General features: G+C 33.3%; 1 long non-coding RNA gene across 1 annotated transcript; it reads left to right on the forward strand.

The window, feature by feature from the left end:
* Positions 1 to 15,973: 15,973 nt before the first annotated feature.
* On the forward strand, positions 15,974 to 18,677 carry LOC114413479. Its single transcript, XR_003666916.1, has 3 exons — positions 15,974 to 16,075; positions 16,389 to 16,530; positions 18,568 to 18,677. It is a non-coding gene; the product is annotated as an uncharacterized LOC114413479 (long non-coding RNA).
* The last annotated feature ends 5,501 nt before the right edge of the window (positions 18,678 to 24,178 follow it).

Below are 24,178 nucleotides of genomic sequence, written 5' to 3' on the forward strand. Positions count from 1 at the left end.
AACACATTTAGTGATAGTTAAAATCGCCCACATTATATTAACAAAAGCATAGTAATTTTTTTTGTTTACTCAATGACATTTGCGAAACTGCCCCCTGATAATGGCAATTCTGGAACCGCCACTAAATTAATGTTTTCAAATACATAATAATATATAACAGTGGTTTCAAATTGTCACAATAACATTTCCAAAAATTGTCCATTTATTATAATGGCAGTTCCAAAACTACCGCAAAATGAATATTTGTAAATATGGAACAAAATATAATGACAGTTTTTAACTAGCGCAATAACATTTCCAAAAACTGTTCATTTATTATAACAACAGTTTTGAACTACCGCAATCTTATATTTTTAGAAACAAATCTAGTTAATAACATCAATTACAACTGCGACAATTTATAAAAATATTTATAAATTGTGCATTGTATTTTGTAATTTTTAATATTTTAAACATGATTGGTATTTAATTTTAAATATGAAACTTCATAAAATGATTAAAAAGAAATAATAAATTAAACCACATGTAAAATAACTCCATAAATTCATAGTCACCTAGTAAAGTAGCACTAAATAAATGCATAAGACAAAGGTCATTGAGTTCTTAACAAAATAGTGAAATCAAAGATCCTAGTTCATAGGAAAAATAAATGGAAATGAAAGATCTCTTGGTTTATAACAAAATAGTGAAATCAAAGGTCTCTAAGTGGTCTGACAAGCCAATGTTGCTTGATCATCTTGGGAACATGACTAGACTAAAAAAAATGTCTTACTCCATGCGGTGACTCTAAACTCAACATGCAGAAATAATAAAAAAACAAATTAAATAAGAACCACAAATTACACATTAAAACATTGTTAATGTCTAACAAGTAATTAATTTACAATTACTTTACTTGGTTTCCCTTAATAGTTTGCATAAGGAAAACTAGTTGTTGCTTTAGTACATCAACTTCAGCAACTTGTGCCTTTAGAGCATCAACTTGAGCAACTTGACCCTTTAAGGCAACAATTTCAAGTTCTATCTTAGCTATCTTGACATTAGCCTCTAAGATAGACATCAACATTAAAGGGCGAGAACAACTTCCAATGATTTGAGATGATGTTACTCCAAGACCCAAACCCCTAACATACCCTGGATGGTCCTTCCCAAAAGCTTTTATAAACGCTTCATTTTCATTACAACACTCTTGAATTTCTTTTTGTAATTGTTCTTGCATATATTAGTCAAAAGGCATCATGCACTAGCATTTTTGTAATTGTAATTGTACCATTTTCAAAAAATCTGGTTTGCAACAACCAACATTTATCAACTTCTAAACCAGAAACCAATTTTAAACCAAAGTAACAAAATACGGGCAGTTGAACTAATTTATTTTAGTATCAACATTAATAAGAGCTCATTATTCCCTCACTCTCATGGCCATAAGGGAGGGGGGTCTGATATTAAAAGCATTAAAAACAAGTTTGCGATGACCAACATTTCCCAATTTCTAAACCAGAAACTAATTTTTAACCAAAGTAACAAAATAAAGGCAGATGAACCAACTCATTTCAGTAGTAGCATTAATAAGAACTCATTATTCTCCCACTCTCATTGCCATAAGGGGGGGGTGATATTTAGTAAAAGCATTCAAAACAACATGAGCCATGAGCACACATGTCTAAGAGACATCAACAATTCTACTTTAGTACCAAATGCTAGAAATTTAACTTGCACGTGAGAAAACATCATCCTACTAAATATTGTTTTGTCCCTATTGTAACATGCCTTACAACTATCAATCAGGGTGCATCAATTACTATTGTCCATATATAATCAACATACACAAAATAGCATATCACAACCTCCCTATGAACAAAAAATAACATATGGTATACATTTGATTTACATCTTTTTCTCTGGCCTCATCATTAATAAAACTACCATCCCTTTTCTTGTTTGCAATTTGATACATTTTTGCTCTATTGAAGGGTCTCCCATGTTCGGGTTTCTAAAATTTTGCACAATATAAATATTAGTTATCTAACTATACCAGTTTTGTACACCCTTAAAATCTAACTTATCATCAAATCTGTCTTTCGTGATAATGACATGGACCCTAATATATGAACAATCACTCATTTTTGGCGATTCTCAGTATTTTGTTCTGCTACTTCATGTTTCCATTTAAAACTCAATGGACCAACTAAAAGATTTAAATATATATATATATATATATATATATATATATATATATATATATATATATATATATATTAATTCATGTGTATTACCATAGTTACTCCTTCTCTAATACAAAAATATAGCCTAATGGTTTGGGTTAATTCCAGGCGGCAAGTTAGCAATATTTTGTTCAAGGGTAAGCTCAATCATAATAATTCTTAAATATGTGAATCATGCAAGTTTTGATGATGCCAGGAAGAATTTACTTGATAATGGTTGTCATCATAAAAAAGGGGGAGAATGTAAATGTATGAATACAGGTTTTGATGATGCCAAAGTATAATCAAATAAGATTGCTTCAAGAAACATTCAAGGATTAAGCAAACAAAGATTGCTTCAAGATTAATTCAAGGTCAAGCAAACAAGATTAAGAAAAAGATAAGGCCTTAGTTTATTTGTTAAGAGAATCTCACTGGTTGATAAGTTTTGGCCTCAAACAAATTATTTTCAACAACTCAAGGCACTGGAAATCGATTACCAGAGATAGATTGCAAATGGGCTTTTCAAAAAAGGTTTTGAAATTTGAATTTTGAATATTGTAATCGATTACCAGTTGTTTGTAATCAATTACCAATAACGACACTTCAGAAAACACTTTGAAAAGTCATGACCCTTCAAAATATAACAGTGTAATCGATTACCAAAATCTTGTAATTGATTACCAGTGAGAAATTTTCAGAAAAGCTTTTTGAAAAGACACATCTCTTCAAACCATTTTGAAAAGGCACAATGGGCCTATATATGTGTGTTTAACTTCGAAAAGCAAGAGAGAGATGTTCTAAGAGAACTTAATTGTCAAATGCTCTCTAAACAACTATTGGCCAAACACTTGAAAATCTATTAAGAATTCATCTAAGATCTTCAATTTGTATCATCTATTCTAAAGGAGAGAAAACTTTATGTTCATCTCATAAACTCAGTTGTAATCAAGAGACTGGTTGTCTCTTGGATTGTGATAATATTGAACACAAGGGTGAGGGATCCCAAGGTGTGTTCAAAGTCTGTAAAGGAATTACAGAGATAGTGAAAAATCTCAAATGGGTTGCTCGAGGGCTGGATGTAGGCATGGGAAGTGGCCGAACCAGTATAAATTGAGTTTTCATTTCTCTCTTTCCTTATCTCAGTTATTTTATTGCAGATTACTTTGTCTTGTGCAATTGAAAGAACATTATTAAATTAATTGTTTCTTCTTCTTCTGCATTATGATCCTATCATATATCATTTAAAATGGGTTAAAGTTTGTTAGTGGGAAAATATTGAAACTTAATTCACCCCCCTCTTAAGTTATTGAAGCCACTTGTCCAACAAAATAACCTACATTGATTGTCTCACAATTTCTTTGCCAGATTTTTTAAAAAATGTTTCTTGTGTACTCCATCACCAACAACAAATTTTGTCTTCAACATGAACATAAAGAAAAATATTGTAAGCAAATGAAATCAATACAAATCAAATGAACTAACTTAATTATAGTGGATACCTTTATTGAGTGATCATATGCATTATCTTGGTAAGTAGTAGGAACTTTATGTCAATTCTCATACATTATGGGGAATGCATGAAAGTTGCTCACTAAAGACCCCAAATGTTCGACCAACAATCCCCACCCATTTCCTATTGGTTGATTTTTTGCATTCCAACTTGTCAATACCTTAAATCCCATTTGGTTTTGAAATACATCCCTCACTCTTAAATGTGTTTGGCTTACATTCTAATTCTCATCTAACATGTTATACAAACCAAAATATTAGTATATGAAGATATAATAACAAAAATAATTAAATTATAGTTATTAACGATATACCAATAACATCTACGCTCCAATGTGCATTAGTCTTGCTATGGACTGTTGATGAATTTTGAAACACATGTGGTTCAGCTTCATCTTCATCAGGTCCAGGTTCATTATGTGCTTCACTTCTAGATTCAGGTTCAATTGTTGTCAGTGACACATTTTGTAACTCAACAATCTCATCTTCAAAAGATGTTGTGATTTGAGGCATAGGATTTGTTTGTGGCATTGCTGCACTTTGGGGGTTGCTTGTAGAAGATCCAGGTTTATTTTGTGTGGATGAAGTCTTATGTGAAACATGTTTTCTTTGACCCATACCTACAATAAAAGTAAAGAAAAAAACACATATAGACAATAACAATTAAAGTTTGAGATGAGTAAATATGGGTCAACAATTATAGATAATAACAATTAAAGAAACATATAGGTCGGAGACAGAAGAACAAATTAAGAAAAAAAAGGCTACGGAATGACACTAACACAATGATAGATATAACAAAAGTCAGGTTTACAAAGTTGTATAACAAATAATAGAACAACTATTCCAACAGTGAAGTGATATTTCCTCCTATGCACATTGTTGAGCACATATTCTTTTTTTGTTGGACTATTTCCTTTTTTTTTTTTACCAAATGTGACTTTAATATTTTGAGCTTGCTCAAGAATTTCAACACCGGACAATCTTCTTGGAGGACTACGCATATCTTACTCACAATTAAAGCAAATCTGGTTCAATCTAAATGTGTGTTTTCGATCATGATGACATTAAAAACCACAAAACAATATTTGTAACTAATAGGAAGGCGAAGAGGAATGAAGTCAAAGTTACAGGATGGGTAAGGAAGTTTAGTGTAAGTGTTCCACCCTGAAAGTGATCCTAGCCCAAGGAAATCACTAATATTCCACAACAATGTTGCATGTAATTTGAACATCTCTTACTTGAAAGAATCATAAGCATCCACTCTTATTGTCCATAACTCTATTAACTCCCTTATTAGAGGCTGCAAGTAAACATCTATATCATTTCCTGGTATTTTTTCCAGGAATTATCATTGAAATAATAAAAGATGTTTGCTTCATGCACACCCATGGAGAATTATTGAATGGAATATGAACAATTGGCTAGATACTATGATTTGGAGTCATGAGACCAAAATGATTAAAATCATCAATAGCTAATCCAAGAAGAACATTTTATGAATCGGATGCAAACCAAGGGTGTGTTAAGTCAAACTATTTTCAAGATTCAGAATCTCTAGGTGTCCCATCATTCTGTCACTGTTACTATCCATAGCCTGCCATCTTATATTCTCAACTATCTTTGTAGATAGAAAAGAAACAATCTTTGTAATTGGGGTTTCAATGGAAAATAACGAAGAACTTTTGCAGGCACTTTCTTCATACTATTGTCATTAGTAGACACCTGCCCAACTTTTATCCTAGATTTCCATTTGGAAGTGTGACAAACTTTGCAAGTCTCACTCTCTTCATCTTCCGTACTCCCCCAAAAAAGCATTCAATCATTTGAACACACAAGTATCTTTTCAAAGTTCAAGCCAAGCTTGATAATCATTTTCTTTGCCTCATAAAATGAACTTGGAAGCTTTCCATGTTCAAATGCATCTTGCAAGAGTTACAAAATCATTGCCATGGCTTTGTCATTCATCCCACACATGCATTTAATATGATACAATTTCAACAAAAAAGACAACCTTGAATATTTTGAACCTTCATACAAGGGTTGTTCTGCATCTTTTGGTAATTCATAAAACTCTTCGGCTTCATTCCTTTCTTGAGTGTTTTTTGGAACCATATCTTCATCCCTATCAACCTCTACATTGAAGCAATGGGCACTTCATTCGTATGCTGCCTATCAACTCTAAAAGCATCATTAATCATATTTTGGATAGGATTTTTAATAATGTTGTCTTGAACTACATTTGTATGTGAGACATTTCGAGTTTCTTCACTTCTAGACTCCCCATGGTACAACCAAAATGTGTACCCTACCGGAAATGGTGTACAGATTAGGTGATCATAAATCACATCCCTACATTGCCTTTTTTGAAACCTCGTCGTTTGCAAGGGGATATTGTTTTGCCATTAACTAAACAATGTTGAAATGCAAAATCAAGGAATCCCATAATCCCTTGTACATACTCGATTGAGTTTTGTGGCTTCATAATTTATGACTTATCCATTCCTTAATTATTATTCTACATTACAATAAAACACATCATTTCATAAACTAATAAATCTACAATACTTCTAAAAATATGTAAATTACTTTTGAAATACAAGAAGTGACCTATATAATAAGCATCAAACAAAAAGCATACATGACATGTACAAAAAAAGTCAATGTAACATTCTTGTTGGTTGCAACTTGAGATTAAAAGAATATGGTGGAAAGCCTACCTCAATTGTGTTTACAAAGAAACTAAATTGTAGCACTGCAACAAGTTAGCAACAAGTCCTAAAAAGTAAGTCATGATTCAAAAATTAGAAAACAATATTTTCTTATGGAATTAAGTCTTAGAACTGAAAAGTAAAAGAACAAAGTAGCACTCACTAGAAGCAATGCCAAAAGTGGAAAAGAAGGGATAATGTGCAATAGAGGAAGAAATTTAAGATTGCAAAGAAAGGGCTTCACGAATTTGTAAAAAGGACACAAACTTAATTTAGTTTGAAACTGGCAACCATAAGGTAGTGTGTCAAATAACATAAATTAAGAGAGCTATGTAAGTATCAAATTAAGAGAGCTATGTAATTATCAAAATCACACTTTGGCAAGTAGGGATGACAAAGAATAAATTGCACAGTAATAGCTATTGTCTAATTTAATTATATACAACAATACATTAACCATGAAAAATAACATGTATGTCATGCTTTTGTCAAAGAACATTATCACACACATCTAAATTATAACATCTTTATCAAAATTTTGTCCAGATTAAAACCACAAGGAAAAAAATGAAAATTTATATTTCTGAACAACTTTTCCTTTCAAATTTACCAATTCTATCAGTCTAAAAACTGAGCATTAACAGGATTTTCCTCATCTCTAGCAAGAATTCATAAGCACAAAGGTTCAAACTCCATACCATTCACTGTTTTAGAATAAAAGAAATTGAAAAAAGAAAAATGCCTCACTAGATTGGCATTAGGAACAAGAATGAAAACAACAGTAACAACAATAGGGAACATATCAACAACTATACCATCTACTAGCCAACTTAAAGACTAAATTCTTAAAGAATAACAAGGATAGTTGCCATTGCCAAAATCACACCATAACTTTAAAACCTTGCCTTAGTTTAACATACATAAGAAGATTTCACAATGAAGCACAACTTTCAACCTATTCACAAGAGAAAGAGAGAGAAGGAGAAGCTCACCGATTATGGATGTGACACTGTGTTGATGCTGATAAAGTTAGACAATGGAAGAAGAGAATCCTTTTGCTAGTGATGAGGCACTTGGGTCTGTTGGCCCTCTTCTTGGTACTCTAATTTTTTTTGAAACAACTAAAAGATGAAATATCATTGAAAAGGAAATAGAGGTGCACCAACAAAAAATATAGGAAAAATGAGTATTACCCCTCCCAACCATTTATATATACGTACATACATACATACATACATACATACATATATATATATATATATATATATATATATATATATATATATATATATATATATATATAAGAAGGAGAAACAAGAGTACATAAAGAGAATACAAGGTACTAGAAGTACCAATCCCAAGATTAGAACAAATATCTGTCACTCTAACCTCACAATTAAATAAATTATAATAAGCTAGTATTCTAGCTAGCATGCATGTCCATGCAATGTCAATTTTCATATTGCATGTGTTTGTGTAATTGCGAATGGCTTGATTAAGTTTTTCATATCTGAAATATAGGCCGTTTTTAAAAAACTACCTAACATTCATTTTTTCTCCAAATACCTGAAAAAAATTTGCATTTCATTTTAGTACTTGTCGTTAATCATCTTCTATTAAGTAATGACGTGACAAATGGAGTGTCACATCATCACACCTAGTCACGGACACCTCATTGACATGTCATCCCTTCAATGGCGTGACAATGGCGTGTCGATGATAAGGCATGATGATGTGGCACTTAATTTGTCACGTCATTGCTTAACGGAAGATGACTAACGGTAGGTAGTAAAATGAAACTAATTTTTTTAAGTACTTGGTTTCAATAAAATGAATTTTTAGGTAGTAATCTGAAAACTGTCTATTTTTCAAGTATGAAAAACTTATTTAAATCATATATAATTAGTATTTTGCGATCTATGATCAATGTACACATGTAACATGTTATGTCTTCCCTTACTCTTCCTTCACTATTCTTTGGATTCTCTTTTAGTTTTATCCAAATATTAAATGTACACATCTTAACTCTTTAGTTTCACCTTGAATACTATCTTATTAATCTAGTTCAGTTGATTAAACATGATAAATTGATAGGTGAGTTATTGTAAATAATAGTGTTTTTTTCATTCCTACTAATAAAAAATATCTTATTAATTTAATGTATATTCTTATTTTGAATGAGAAATTATCTTAAAAAAATAAATAGGATAAAGTAAATTACATATATGTTCATCAAGTTATTTTAATTAATTTTTAGTTTTTTGACAAGTTTACAAATAATTGGTCAAATAAAAGTGTTTGAGAAATGATTTTTTCTTATTGACTTATAAGATTTGCTTTTAAACATAACTTACATTTAAGATTACCATTTTTATTTTTATTTTCAATAAGATAATAAAATTTTTCACTTATCATTTTATCTAAAATTAAATTATTTATTTTGATAAAACTCTTCCTTATCATTTGTTAACTAAAAAATTGTTTTTCAAATCGACTTAATTAAGTTTCACATACTTGAAAAATAGACAGTTTTCATATTACTACCTAAAAATTTATTTTTTTTCAAACAAGTACCTAAAAAAAATTAGTTTCAGTTTGCTACATGCTATTAGTCACATTCCATTAAGTGATGACATGGCAGATTGAGTGTCACGTCATCATGCCTTGTCACTAACATGTCATTGAAGGGGGTGACGTGACAATAAGGTGTCTGTAACTAGGTGTGATGATGTGTCACTTTTTCTGTCACATCATCACTTAATGAAAGACGACTAATGACAGATACTAAAATGAAATGCAAAAATTTTCCAGGTATCTAGGAAAAAAAATGGATGTTAGGTAGTTTTTTGAAAATGACCTATATTCCAGATATGAAAAACTTAATTAAGCCATTAGGAATTATAGAATGCCTATGCTAGCATGCTACTTTAATGTTTAAGAATCAAATATTATTCACTAGTAACCCTTCTCTTTTACCACAAGTTCATCCTCCCTCTATGGAATCAAACCCATACTACTTCTAAACCCCTTCACATGATCCAATTCTTTGATTATTATTATTAGTTGTCACTTCTCAAAATAATTACTATAAAATTTGTAGAGGAAAGCAAACTTAACATGTGCACCTTATCTATCAAAGAATAATTGATTATGCACCATCAAATTAAACATAGGTTTAATTACCCATTTAGTCCCAATAGTTTTCAAGCTTATCCCTTTTAGTTCCTATAGTTAATAAGTGGATTTTTTAGTCCTTGAAGTTTACATTTTAATTCCCAAAAGGTCTTTGTCGTTAAAATTCTTCAACTAACGGAGTTAAAAACACAACATTATTTTTCTACTTCAGATGAATTAACGAATCCTAATCTCCTTTTATTTTTGCAAGAAAACACTACAGAGAACTCACATTTTTAACCGAGAAGATCTAAATTCAAGATCAAACTAAAACGTAAAAAAAACATTAATTGAATATCCCCTAATGAGTTGCATGTCACAAGAATTAGAAAAAAAAGGCAACCAATTGAAAGCACTGAAACACATACCCAAACCCATCAGAATCATCAATTGATATCACAAAACCACAATTTTAAAATCCTCAACAAAGTTTTCAAACTTGAATCGAGTAAAAATTTTAAAATGAAAAACAAATTAGAAAAAAAAAAGAAAAAACTCACTGAAAATTGGATTTTAGTGGAAACGGTGTGTGAGGCCAGATGCAATGTCAAAGGCACCAAGCTTGATCCTCTATTTCACGCAGGACAATAGCTGCGACGTCAAAGGGTTCTCCACTGGAATTGGTTTGCCCTAGAGAACCCACCAAACATTGGACGTGACATCAAAGAGCAAGAAGAGACGACCAAGGCAGTGAGACAGCACTGTGTTGAGTGTACGAGTTTGCCTTTGGGAGAAGAGAAAGTGTTTCATTTTGAGAGGCAAAGGAAAATATGTTGGGCGCATTGGTTTGACAAAATTTTAGACGGATTTAGGGAAATTAAAATTGATTTATTTTTTATTTTTTAAAATATAATTCCTAACTCTACGATAGTTTCTTATACCTGCCGCAAACACTACTCAAAATTATGAAATTTAATTAAAATTTCCGCAGTGCTCACTTGAACCTCCACAATCAAAGAGCAACATACGATACTTTTAAGAAACCACCACATTTGCCGTAATAATCAAGCGACGACGATTTAAGTAGAACCATCGCAAACCTAGCACCGCGAATTGGCAATTTTCCTATAGTGAGTGGCGAATGGAAAGAAACAAAGGCTGAACATCAAAAGGGAAAATAAATACACATAAAGGTTTATGAGTAGAGGAAATTTGAAGAGAATGTTTTTACGTAGAGAGAAAAAGGAATATGACATTTATAAAAGAATAAAAGAGTCAAAATAATAAAAAAAAAGAATGGGTACAAAGAATTGTGTTAGTTATGAAAACGATGAGAGAACCAGGGAAAATGTGAAAGAGCACACCAGTGCAATAAATGGCGTGGAAGTTTAAAAGGTAAAGCAATACGTGTTTCAAAGGCATGCTCAACATGAAATACGCAACAAAAAGCATAGACTAGACTCGAGGTCGGGTTGAGGTTTTAACATGACCTACAAAATCTGTTGGTACCCTAAGAAATAGGTTCCCAAACCAGGGTAATAAAAAGTTGGGCAAAGTTATAGAATGAAAACCAAAACATAAACACAAGTTATAGCGATAGAAAGGTCGGCTTAAGGAATCAGATCCCAACTTGAGGAAAAAAGGTAAAGGGCTTACAAAGAACAAAGGTATGAAAACATTTCTCAAAGACCTAAGACCTATATACCATATACAAAAAAGGTTAAGTTGGAAGTAACATACAAAAGATATCCTTACAAAGTAAGTCAGAAATTTCGACTAAAATATTAATATACAAAAATATTTCCATTTTATTTCATGGTTGTTACATTTATAGAAACATGTGTTGTAATAGTCTCTAAATGCGGTTGACTAAATGCTGAAAATGTCGGCCGAATTCAAACAACTACAAGCACATGTTGAAAGAGCCCAAACAAAGTTCCCAAAAGCCTCTGTGACACCACAAAGATTACCTTGATAAGTCTGAGGTTGGTTCAACAAGGAACCCAGAGAGAAGCTCTCACCAAATTTTTATCAAATGCCAAAAAGATTTTTTTATTGAAAACTGAAAACAATATATATAGTGTATCTGAACAAAAAGATAGAAATAAACATGGGTCTTCTAAACAGTTTGGGCCAAAAAATTATAAATAAAAAATAGAAAATATTTGGTATGGGCCTTCAAATTAGTCTTGGCCTTCAGCAACGATTAATATGCTTAATAATGCATCTGCTTCTGGGCCTTCATCCTTCTCCACTTGGGCCTTTCGTCCTTTTCCACTTGGGCCTTCGTCCTTCTCCACTTGAGCCTTCATCCTTCTCCACTTGGGCCTTTGTCCTTCTCCCCTTGGGCCTTGCTAGTTATGTCTGCTACCATTTGTTGGAGGGTATCCACTGACTGTTTGGTCATACTCCTGGTCTTAGGTCCCTGTATTTGGATAGTTTTAGGATTCTTATCATTCCCTCCTTCTTGGAAAACATTTGCCCTCAAATGTCCAGGATCATCATCGGGTTCAAGTGCCACTTCCTTCCTGTTCTTGTTGGCTTGCTTGGCATAACTTTCATTCTTCTTTTCAATTTGCACCTTCACTTGCTCATACCATGTTTTCACATACTCAACTTTGGCATGTGCATCCTTATGCTAAGTCTCTTGGGGATCGCTTTTGTAAGGTGGCCTGTTGGGCAATGAAGCTCTTGTAAAGAGATCAACTTGATGTTCTATGCCTCTTGAAGGTGGCAGTCCATGAGGAATCACCTTGGGAAAGACATCTTTAAATTCCTACAATAAGGGTTAAACACTAGGAGAAACATAAATAGTTAACTCATTAGAATTATCAGTAGAGATTTTACTGGCAAGTAACATTTTCCTCACTTCACTCGCCTCTACAAAACAATTAGATTTTCTCTCATGTGTATCACTCTCTCTCTCTGTCTCATGTGTGTCACTCTTTCTCTCAGGTGTATCACTCTTCTTTTTCTTATTCCTCTATGGTGCTTCACTCTTTTCTGTCTCTTGTTCTCCCTTCTCTCTCATTCTGATTTGGTCATCACACACTTCTCTAGGGGATAGAGGTGTAAGAATAATTTTTTGGTCATGGTGCTAGAAAGAAATCTTGTTGGTGAAGCCATCATGCGTTGCTTTGGTGTCCTCTTCAATGTTGGCCCTCACTAGTGCCATCTTCATCTCCTTACAGTACTCTTCCACAGTCAAACTTTCTTGGGACAACCTTTGGGGTTTCTGTCGCATGGTTCTATTGTAGCTAGTTGGAACATACCTCTTTCGCATAACCTTTCTCATCTCAGTCCATGTATCTATCTCCTACTCTTCTTCTCACTTCATCTTTCTTTGATTTTTCTTCCACCAAACAATGGCATAGTCTGAGAATGTAGATGCTGCTAACTTTACCTTCTGCTCTTCAGGGTAATCATTGCAAGAGAATGCATGTTGAATCTTCATCTCTCAGTCAAGATAGGCGTCTGGGTCACTCCTACCTTTGAAAGAGGGTACATTGAGTTTTACTCCCTCAATTTTGTTCTGCCCCTCCATTTTGTGTTGCTTGGGTCCAACATTGCCCACTCTGTTACCACCATAATGTCTCCCAGTATTCTGATTCAGTTGGTTCTCTAGATCTTCTATTCTTCCATAAAGCTCTTTATTGTTACGGTTCAACAATCGTCGCATCTGTGTAGTCATTGCGTCCAATAACAAACGCTGAGATCCATCCAGTTGATGATAATCACCACCACCATCACCAGCTCCTGCCATAATAAATAGAGAAGAAAATATTTTGCAGTAATTTTTTTTAAAAAAGTTTCAGGACCTCACCACACTCTACTCACGTGTTTCTCTCTTTGATGGTAGTTCACTCATGTTTGAGGCTCTCAATATAGGCTTTTGTGTGATGTTTTCACTCTTGCCTTTTACCACTCACTCCCTCTTAAGTTCCTGGATGAATCAAATTAGACACACAAGGTATATAACATGAAAGACAATTTAATTATCACAGATTGAGTAACAAATTTGATTTGGATAACATATCAGATATGATTTGGATAACATATTAGACTTGATTTGAATTTAGATTTGATTTGGATAACATATTAGACTTGATTTGGATAGCATATTGGATTTAATTTGGATAAAGGATTATATTTGATTTGGATTGCAGATTAGATTTGATTTGGATAATAGATTAGATTTGACTTGATTTGGATAATAGAATAGATTTGAATAACAAATAGAATAAACAAAGAAGCTATTTAATCACACAGAAGAAGAGAACAAAATTAACGAAGATGACATGTAAACTTCAAATGGTCATAACTTTTGCTACGGTTATCCGTTTGAGGCCCACTACATATCAAAATGCTCAGTATTCAGAGGAGAATCCAGATAAGGGGATTTGGTCTATGATTTTATTGCCAAAAGAAACACCTCTAACTACCTCAATTTTGTGTTCAAAGATCAAACACCCACTTTCTTTCTTCTTTTATTTCAAAATTTCTGTAACTTTTTTTTAATGCTTTCTTTTCAAATTTGTCTATGATAATTTTGGCGACTTGTTCAATAGGAAAATAGGCACATAGACTCAAGAATCCACTCAATCCCTAAATTCTTCCGGTAAGCCAAATTATCCCCAAACAAAATTTGTAACAGAATTTGAAACAAAGTTCAAACAAATTTTTTTTGACACAAAGTCTGAAAGACACAAGAAACAAGAACAAGAATGTGACAAGAACAAGAACACAAATAACAGAACAAGAAAAAACAAGAACGCAATAGGAAGCAAACAAGAACGAAACAAGATGTAAACAAGAACGAAACAAGACGCAAACAAGAACACAAATAACAAAACAAGGACAAAACATGAACCTGGACAGATTACAAAGAAAAAAAATTGGATAAGATAGGACCTGTATCAAGAGCCGAAGCTCTGATACCAGATGATGTGATCTTGACTAGGACCTTCATCCTTTTCCACTTAGGCCTTTCGTCCTTCTCCACTGGAGCCTCTGATACAAAGAAAAAAAATTGGATAAGATAGGAAGCAACGATTAATATGCTTAATAATGCATCTGCTTCTGGGCCTTCATCCTTCTCCACTTGGGCCTTTCGTCCTTTTCCACTTGGGCCTTCATCCTTATCCACTTGGGCCTTCGTCCTTCTCCACTGGAGCCTTTGTTCTTCTCCCCTTGGACCTTGCAAAGTATGTTTGCTACCATTTGTTGGAGGGTATCCACTGACTGTTTGGTCCTACTCCTAATCATAGATTCCTGTATTTGGATAGTTTTAGGATTCTTATCAGTAGGTATGTATGATTATTATTTATTCTTATAATTTAAAATATAATAAAATAAGTTTAAATATTACCCCCACAAATTTTTTTAGTCTCATTCTTTTTATTCTCTCAATTAATCATTTATACTATTATTTGTTTTCATTTTTATGTGTATTTTACATACTATATTTGTAATTAATAAAAAAATTCCCTCTCATTTATTTTAAATTTCATTTCTTTTATCTTTACTCACACATATAAAATATTTGATTTTTTAATTGTCTATCATTTAAAATGTACCTTCTTTTATCTTCATCTTTCAATTAAATTTCAATAGTTTATTTTTTAAAATAAATTATCAATAGTTAAAAATAATCTTAAACCACAATTAATTTTTCATTGTAAATTCAAAATAGAAATTATATATTTAATTATATTTTTTATTATGAACTTTAATCATAACGTAATTTATATGTTACAAATTATTTATTTATTTAAATTTGAATTATCTAAGTTAAACATTTTTTGGAAAAATATAAATTAAACATTTATCTACTATTCATAAACTAAAATATTGATTATGTATATGAATATTGCTCTCATAACAAAAATTTTCTAAATTTGTGACGGGATCCAAGTATAACAATACTAATGGCTAAGCAAGTTCTACTCATTATAAAAGTATATAATGATTCCATTGTATTATTTTCACCCTGAATATATATGCAACAGAAACACAATTTCCTTTCATACTTTTAAAATAAAATTGTATTTTTGTTGATATTTGTTTGACACAACTTAACTTTTGACTCTTATATGTCCAATTTTAGTGTATAATATATCCATTTCATATAACTTTTGAAGAGAAATGCAAGACAAATATCAAAGCGGACTTGATCCAACATTTTTGCCAAAAAAACCTTTCCTTTTATGAAAAAATTGACTTGAAAGATTTGGAGGTAAGAAACCCATATTATTCTACAAAGTTTAATTTTCTTTAATATTTTATTATCAATGACTGATTATGTAGTAAATGTTGAGGGCGACTGCCTTGCAATTGATTTTGTTAAGGCAATTGATAATCAGTCACCCTATGCGATAATTTATTATTTAAAAATATTTTTAATCCTTTCACCCTCCTTAAAAGCGCTCAAATAACCATTTTTTTTTTCCATTTCCCCCTCTCTAAATCCCTAAATCGCTAACAGTTCTCTTTGTCCTCCTTCTCTGGCGTCTCTCTCAACGAACCTTGCAGAAGGTATGTCTCTCTTTGAGGGTTACGTGGTGATGGGGTTGGGGTTGGCCGGTGGTGATGAAAACCTGCGATGTTGTTACCGGTGCTGGGGTTGGCGTGGCTAAGGCGGGGTTACGGGGTTGAGGAGGGTGTTGCACACAATGTTACGAGGAGAGGTTCGTGTTGTGCAAAAATGGGGTTGGGGTATGGCATAGAGGGGTTGTGCAGAGGGGTTGGGGTGAAGGGTTTCTCGGGTTGTGTAGAGGGGTTGGGGTATCTGTTTCAGTCTCTCTCGTCTGGCATTGATGGCTCATCTCTCTCAATTTCAATTTGTTAGGTGAACATCTTTGTTTTGTACACTCTCTGCAGAACCTTTCTACGAGCGACGTTCTCACTTTCTCACTCTGTTTGTGCGATCAAGGGACATTGCTCGATTTTGGTGTGGTCAAGGGCACCATGCGTGAGAACGAAATCCTCTGGTGAGTGTTCTTATCGTGCTTCTTTGTATTTTAGTTTAGAACTAATTGTATTGAGTGATGATATGAAATCCTCATGTCAATGTGATTATGGGTCTTGTACCCACTCGCCAGCTCCACCCATTCTTCGATATAGAGTTGTGAGCTACGAATACGATACGAGGTTCCTTTGGTACATGATTTGGATTCTACAAATGACAATAAAGAAAAATCAATTATGAACATGAAGTAGACAAGTTATTGTACATGTGAAGTTTGGAATTTTATTCTGGTTAATCATGATGTAAAGCTAAAAACAGACACCTTCAAGGATTAGTTGTATCTATGATTAGATTAAATAGTGGGAAATAAGTGAGAGAATGGCAGAAGAGATCAAGGTGATAAATCATGCATTTTCATGTTCCTCTAATCAAAATTCTTCACTTTATGTCACATCTGACCTACTAATGCTCTCCCGAACACTTTTTTTGTTGATGTTTTTATTAAAACTTTGTTAATGAAACCTTAGTTCTTCTGTTATCACATGTTTTTTCTTCTTTCAAATGTCTCAAATTATCTACTAATATACGTGATATATATATAGTAATAGAAAAATAAAAGCCTTTTATTTTGATCTGGCTGTATAATATTATTAAGAGAAAAATAGTGTTTCTATTTTGTTTAAATGATACATAGCTCACATGATCTATCATGCTTCAATATATAGATAATATTGCCTATTCTGAATAAATTACTTAGTTTTGTATTTATCCCAAGTTCTTGTTGCTTTCTAGTCTAACTTGCTGTTTGTATAATCTGATACTTTTTATGTTACTACTCAAAAAGCTATACCGGTCTCTTACTACCCAAGGATTGTAAATTGTGATGCTGGTATTATTCTTAAAAGATGGGGTATGCTTAGACACATTACTTGCCTCCATGTTATATTAGTATAGATCACATTTCACATAAATAATGTGCTGGAAAGGGGATATATCATTGTTCTTGTAATGTTACAGTTTGTATATTTAGGTTATATTTCTAATGTTTTCATTGCCTATTGTTATCATACCACTGTCCCATATACCCTCCCCAGCTGTAACAAACATTGTCTCGAGAGGATTAGGCCATGGCCATTCAAAAGATGAGCCTTAGACATTGCTATTGTTGCTGTAAATTAAGTGATATTAACAAATCGAATCCAAGAAACGTGAGACCAAAATTGCATTCCTGGATAGGTCCTTCTGCCAAACCCAAATGGTATCAGCTAGAAGTCACACCTTCACACATCTATGATGCTTCCTTCAAATCTTTGGCCAAAACTGTTCTGCCTCATCCCAAGCACTTGGGTCTCTCACAATTGCTCATGCATGTATTATCACCCTTGATTTTTTGGGTACGAAAAAATCTCCAACCGTTCAATCTTCTATTGATTGGTGTGGTATTAGCAATGGTACCATTGGATGGGGCCTCATGCTTTCTTTTATAACCATATCCAAATACTCCAACTTGTTCAAGTCTGATTCCTCCACCTTCCTCTTCGTACCCACCACAGTTTCCAACTCCATTTAGACTTTCTTCATCACTCTTCATTCTTTAGCAGCTTCGAAAGTGTCTACTCAATTGTTGTAGCAGAAGTATCCATTGAGCCAAACAACATATCTTATGCCAAAAACAACAATTGCGTCAAAGAATAGTAAGAATATAACAAAATTATAAGGACTAAATTACTCATCTTAACTTATATTTTAACTTTATCATACTTATAAATATAATTAAGGCACAGCCAAAATGTGATACTTATAATTTGCTTGACCATAGCTTGTTGAGTCTTATTTGCATTTGGAGTAGAGGTAATTTGCTTATTCTTTTAGCTTTGCTACAACAATTTTTGCATAGTGCCAATATTTTGCTTCTATAATTGTGTTTCTTGTTAGAATTTTGGTTTGTTATACAACACTATGGTTGCTTTCAAACTTTCTGGTTGTTTAAATTCTATTTGTTGATTGAATTGGTATTATGCATGTCGAAAGTTCTAATTATTTCTACAAAATGTATTAGTCACAGTGTTATCAAATAGCGGCCATGGTGGAAAAGCGTGGTGGAAATTTGAAAAAATGCCACCGAATAGAGGTGGCATGGCGGGTTGGGATGGTGGTCATGGCGGAATAGCAGATATTTTTTTGGTTTTTTGCGCGGTAGGTGTTAGGCTGACCCGACCCAACCTTACCCGAAATTGAAGTGCAAAAGCGCGGCGGGAGGACGCACAACACATAACACAACAACACGACCCACACGCACCACCCCGCACCCAGCAACGACCAGCGGCGACGACCCCGCACGCAGCAGCGACGAACCCGCACCTGCACGACCCCACAAAGGTGACACACACTGACACACGACCACCATCCCGTGAAGGCAACGCAGTACGCATATGACCTCGCATCCCGCACCCGCACAAACAACGAATGTCGACGACACAACTTCAATGTGCGCTTTTGGATTTTGTTTTTTTTTTTCTTTTTTTTGCTGTTTGACACCCGTTTTTGATGTCTGCAACTTTTTTTTCATTTTTCTATTTGACACCCTTATTTTTTTTTACACCCATTTTTATTTTATTTTTCTATTTGACACCATGTTTTTTTTCTGTTTAGTTCTCTTTTAAATGGCACTTTGCACTTTGCACTTTGCATTATGTTTTTATCCTTTTCTTATTTTGAACTCTTTAATGAGTTTATTTGGTGTTGGTACTTGGTTATTGTATGAACTCATGAAACTTTTTTAACTTTTTTAGTTTATTTGAATGCAATCCATTGTTTTTTTCAATTTCAATGAGTTTATTTGGTGTTAGTACTTGGTTATTTATAATTATATATATGTATATTTTTTTTTGTCTGCCATGATATCCGCCATTTTCTGCTACGCCATCCGCCATTAACAACATTGATTAGTCATTGAAATTTGGTTTTGCTTAATTATATGACAAAATATGGATATCCATGAAAATCATAGTTAGATGTATAATAAACTTTTGCCTAACCGAAAGGGGTACACTAAAGGATTTTTAAATGGGGTAGTTGAATTTGTATCTTTTGCATGCCAACAAAACTTGTCAAATGGTAAAATTAGATGTCCTTGTTCTAAATGAAAAAAATCTCAACTTCTTAGATTCTAAAGATGTTAAAGTTCATCTTTACAAGAAGGGTTTTACACCTGATAATTGGTATTGGACATGTCATAGAGAAAGTGATCCAAATTTGTATAATGCTCATCCAAATTTAGCTAGCAAAGCACAAGAGGGTCATAATGAACATTTCGATAGATTTGAGAGCATAACTATTGAAGTTGTTAAAGTAGAGTTTGGGGGGCATTATGATCAACAAAATGATTAGCGTCCTAAATCGGAGGGAAACATTTCCAACGATCTTTTAATCAAGCATTGGCTCTTTTGAAAGAGACACATCGTGTAGATAATTTTATACCTAAAGATTACTATAGGACCTTAAAACTAGTTTCAAAACTTAGTCTATCTGCAAAAAAAAAATAAAAAAATTGATTGTTTTGTTGATGGTTGTATGTTGTTCTACACTGATGAAGATAGACAATTAATAGAATTTAAGTTTTGTCACAAACCTCGTTATAAGGCAAGGTGGGTAGGGGTAAACATAAAAATGTCCTTGTGGAGAGAATGCATTATTTACCCCTCATTCCTAGTTTTAAGAGATTATATGCCTAAATGAGTTCTATTTCACAAATGAGGTGGTATTTTAAAAATAGAAGAGAGGAAGGAGTTTTGTGTCATTCATCAGATGGAGAAGCATTGAAACACTTTGATCAAATGTTTCTGGTTTTGCAGTTGAACCAAGAAATGTTAGATTAGACTTATGTGTTGATGGTTTCACACCATATGATCAATTAGGAAAATCTTATTCTTGTGGGCCAATAATTGTAACTCCTTACAATCTGCATCCAAAACTATGCATGACAACTCCCTATATGTTTTTAACTTTAATTATCCTTGGGCCAAAAATTCTAAAGGATAGAATATATGTGTATTTGCAACCATTGATAGATGTGTTAAAATTATTTTGGAATGAAGGTTTGCTGACATATGATATATAAAAAAAAATAGAATTTTATAATGAAAGTTGCATTAATGTGAACTATCAATGATTTTCCCGCGTATAGTATGTTGTTTGGTTGGAGTACATCAAGAAGATTGACATGTCCATATTGCATGAATAATTCAAAGATTTTTTGGTTATATAGTGGTGGTAAGTTTTCTTGGTTTGATTGCCATTGTCAATTTTTACCTATGGATCATGCATATCCAAGAAATAAGAATGCATTCTTCAAGAATCGAATTGAAAAGTCTTGACCTCCATTGATGTTATCTAGGGATGATGTGTGAGAACAAGTTGCTTATTTTCCCAAAATAACTGAGAAAGTAGAATTTACATGTGATGGTTGTGGTGTAACTCATAATTGGATAAAACAAAGCATTTTTTGGGAGTTACTGTATTGAAATACCAACTTATTAAGGCACAATCTTGATGTAATGCATATTGAGAAAAATGTTTGACCAAGTTCTTAGCACAATGATGGACATCAAAGATAAGACCAAAGATGATGTTGATGAAAGAATGTATTTAACAAAGTATTGTCGCAGAAGAGAATTGGAATTGCAAAAGTTATGTAATGGAAAAGATGTAAAACCTAAGGCAAATTTTGCTTTGTCTAAGGAGCAAAAAGTGTTGTGTTTAAATGGATTACTGAGTTGAGAATGCTCGATGACTATGTCTCAAATTTGCATAGATGTGTAGACATAGAGCAAGGAAGAATGGTTGGAATGAAAAGTCATGATTGTCATGTATTTATGGAGTAGTTATTGCCTATTGCATTTAGTGCATTGCCAAATCAGGTTTAGAAACCTATAAGTGAGTTAAGTAAATTCTTCAAGGATCTATGCTTAATAGTTTTGCGTGGATGATTTGTTACTAATGGGACAAAACATTGTCGTTACATTATTTAAATTGGAATGATTATTTCCACCTACATTCTTCAATTCGATGGAACACTTACCTATTCATTTGCCTTAGGAAGCAAGAATAGGAGGTCCCATTCAATATCAATGGATGTATTCATTCTAGAGGTAAATCATTTACATCATTAAATTTAAGCATGCATACTTTCCTCAGCCAGATGTCAATATCAATGATTTGTTGAGTTTGAAACAATAGGTCAATGAATCGGTAGTGGAATTCTTAGAGAGATTCAGAGCCACGACTGGTCAATGTTCGATACAATTTCTTGAAGCCAAATATATGGTTACTGTCATAAGTAATATGCATTCTCAATTGAGAGAAATGTCGGTGGCTCAAGCATGTAGTGATATGAATCAACTAGCTTCAAGGGCTACCAGAATATAACACTTCGTTAGATATAAGGAACAAAAATGAGAAAGGGATGAGGTCATGGCAACCATAATCATTAGGGTCAAACCTTACTTTTGTCCAACGTTGAAGACTTCCAAGACCATAAACTCCAATACTACCAGTGGTAAATTTGAGTAAGCATTTGATATTTCGAAAGATTATCAAATTTTTTATTATCTTCTCAAAGATCAACAAATACAATTGATGCATGGGCACAAAATTCCTTCAGCTGATGAGATAAAAGATAGATATATTGCAAATGGAATAACTAATATAATCACAACATTGCCATCTGTTTTGGAATTTCGATAGGCTATTTATAGATCTATCAAAGAAGATTTAAGCTAGCCAACAAGAGCACTGAGGAGATTAAAGTCAATACTAATTTTTCCCTAACATTGATATCAACATGGTTTCATGCAACCCCAATTGGCAAAAAGAGCAATCTGTTTGACAATTGAAAGAAAAACAGGCACAAAGATTGATTGACCAACCTAGGACCAGTGTATTTAAGTGGTTAGGGAGGCCGAAATTCTTGGTGCCAATTTGGACACCGCATAAGATGGTTAAAGGGCATAGTCCAACCAAATGATTGTGTTAATTAGGTTTGGTTGCTACAATGAAAAAGAGACGATTTGTAGGCCCTAAAACTTCTAAAATAAGGTAATGGTCATGTGTCAACAACATAATCATAGACGTCATAATGAGGCAAGGATGTCGGTCATTGATGACGAACCTATTCCTGATGGGGGTAAACGAATGGTGGAATTTAAAGTGGAAAAAGACATGAGAACTTTGAAGATTTCCATGAAAAAAGGTGATTATCCAAGTGGTCGAATGATTAAACCTTTTGCTAGTGTTAAAGAAGGAGAATGGATAGTTAATCAGTAGAAGGAAAGGTTGATACCACTTAAAATGTTTACTAGGACACATAAAAGGAGATTTCAAGGAAGAAGGCAATTGATAAGATGAAGCAAGCCATTTCTTTGATTGCTGAAGTAGATGATAAAGGTTCTAATGAGGTATCTTCTTCTAAGGTAATGAAGAGTGACAAATTGGGGAAGAGCTCAGTAAAGTGTATCAAGAGGATAAAGAAGAAGAATTGTATGCCAATTCGACAGATAAAACAATTCATTCCATAGATAATTTGTCACAATTGACCAATCCAATCTTAGACCAACAATTTGAGGAATCATTATTGGATTGAATGTTGGGAGAAGAGGATAACTTTCTATCAGTAGAAGTCAATATGGTCATCCTTATACCAAGTGAATTTTGGGCTTATGCAAAGCAATCAAATAAACTAGATGGTGATGTGTTTGTTGAAGACGTAGAATGTGCATCGTTGATTATAGACCCAAATCAACAAGGGAAAGCAATGATATTCGAAAAGCCTATAGAAGAAATGGGGAGACATTTGAAGCCATTGTATATCAGAGCCCACATCAACGACAAAACATTAAGTCGAGTGATTGTAGACGGTGGAGTTGTGTTAAATGTGATACCAATTAATACTATGAAGAAAATTGGCAAAGGAGTGGAAGATTTAACAACCAACATGAAAATGATAAAATTTACTTGTGGTGGAACTTATGCTTGGCGTGTGTTAGTAGTTGATATTACAGTTGGGACCAAAACCAAAAAAATAGTGTTGTTTGTGGTGGACGCTAAACCAGCGTATACCTTGCTATTGGGACGTGATTGGATCCATAGGAGTAAGTGTGTCACATCAACTATTCATTAGTTCTTGATGTTTTGGGATGAAGATCAAGTAGAAAAGGTCCATGCTAATAAAAGACCATTTAAAGTTGAGGTACATATGGTTGAGCCTATTTATTATTCCCCTTATATAAAGCCAATACAAGTGCCTAAATCATTTAAAGAAGGATCATGGAAGGCCTGTAACTTAACTACGAAAGGCTTTGAAATGGAAAGCCTTGGTGGGCATGCTGCCCAAATAATGCACTAGCGGGTCAACTGATTCGAAGGAAGATTCCTCCATTTGAAGCTCAAGATCTGCTGATAGAAGTAAATCTCGACACTAGTAAGGAACCTCGAATGACAAAAGTGAATGGTTTGTTAAATGAGGAACAAAGGAAGAAATTAGTGGAACATATAAAAAATATCAAGATTCTTTCGCATAGGAACTTAAACTGGGTTTTAAATCTTCCAAACAATCACCAAGGAGGTTTAACCCATAGTTGATTCCTCAAATTAAAGTTAAAGTGGAAAGACAG

Source organism: Glycine soja, chromosome 1, assembly GCF_004193775.1.
Source record: "Glycine soja cultivar W05 chromosome 1, ASM419377v2, whole genome shotgun sequence".
In the NCBI taxonomy this organism is placed as follows: Eukaryota; Viridiplantae; Streptophyta; class Magnoliopsida; order Fabales; family Fabaceae; genus Glycine; species Glycine soja.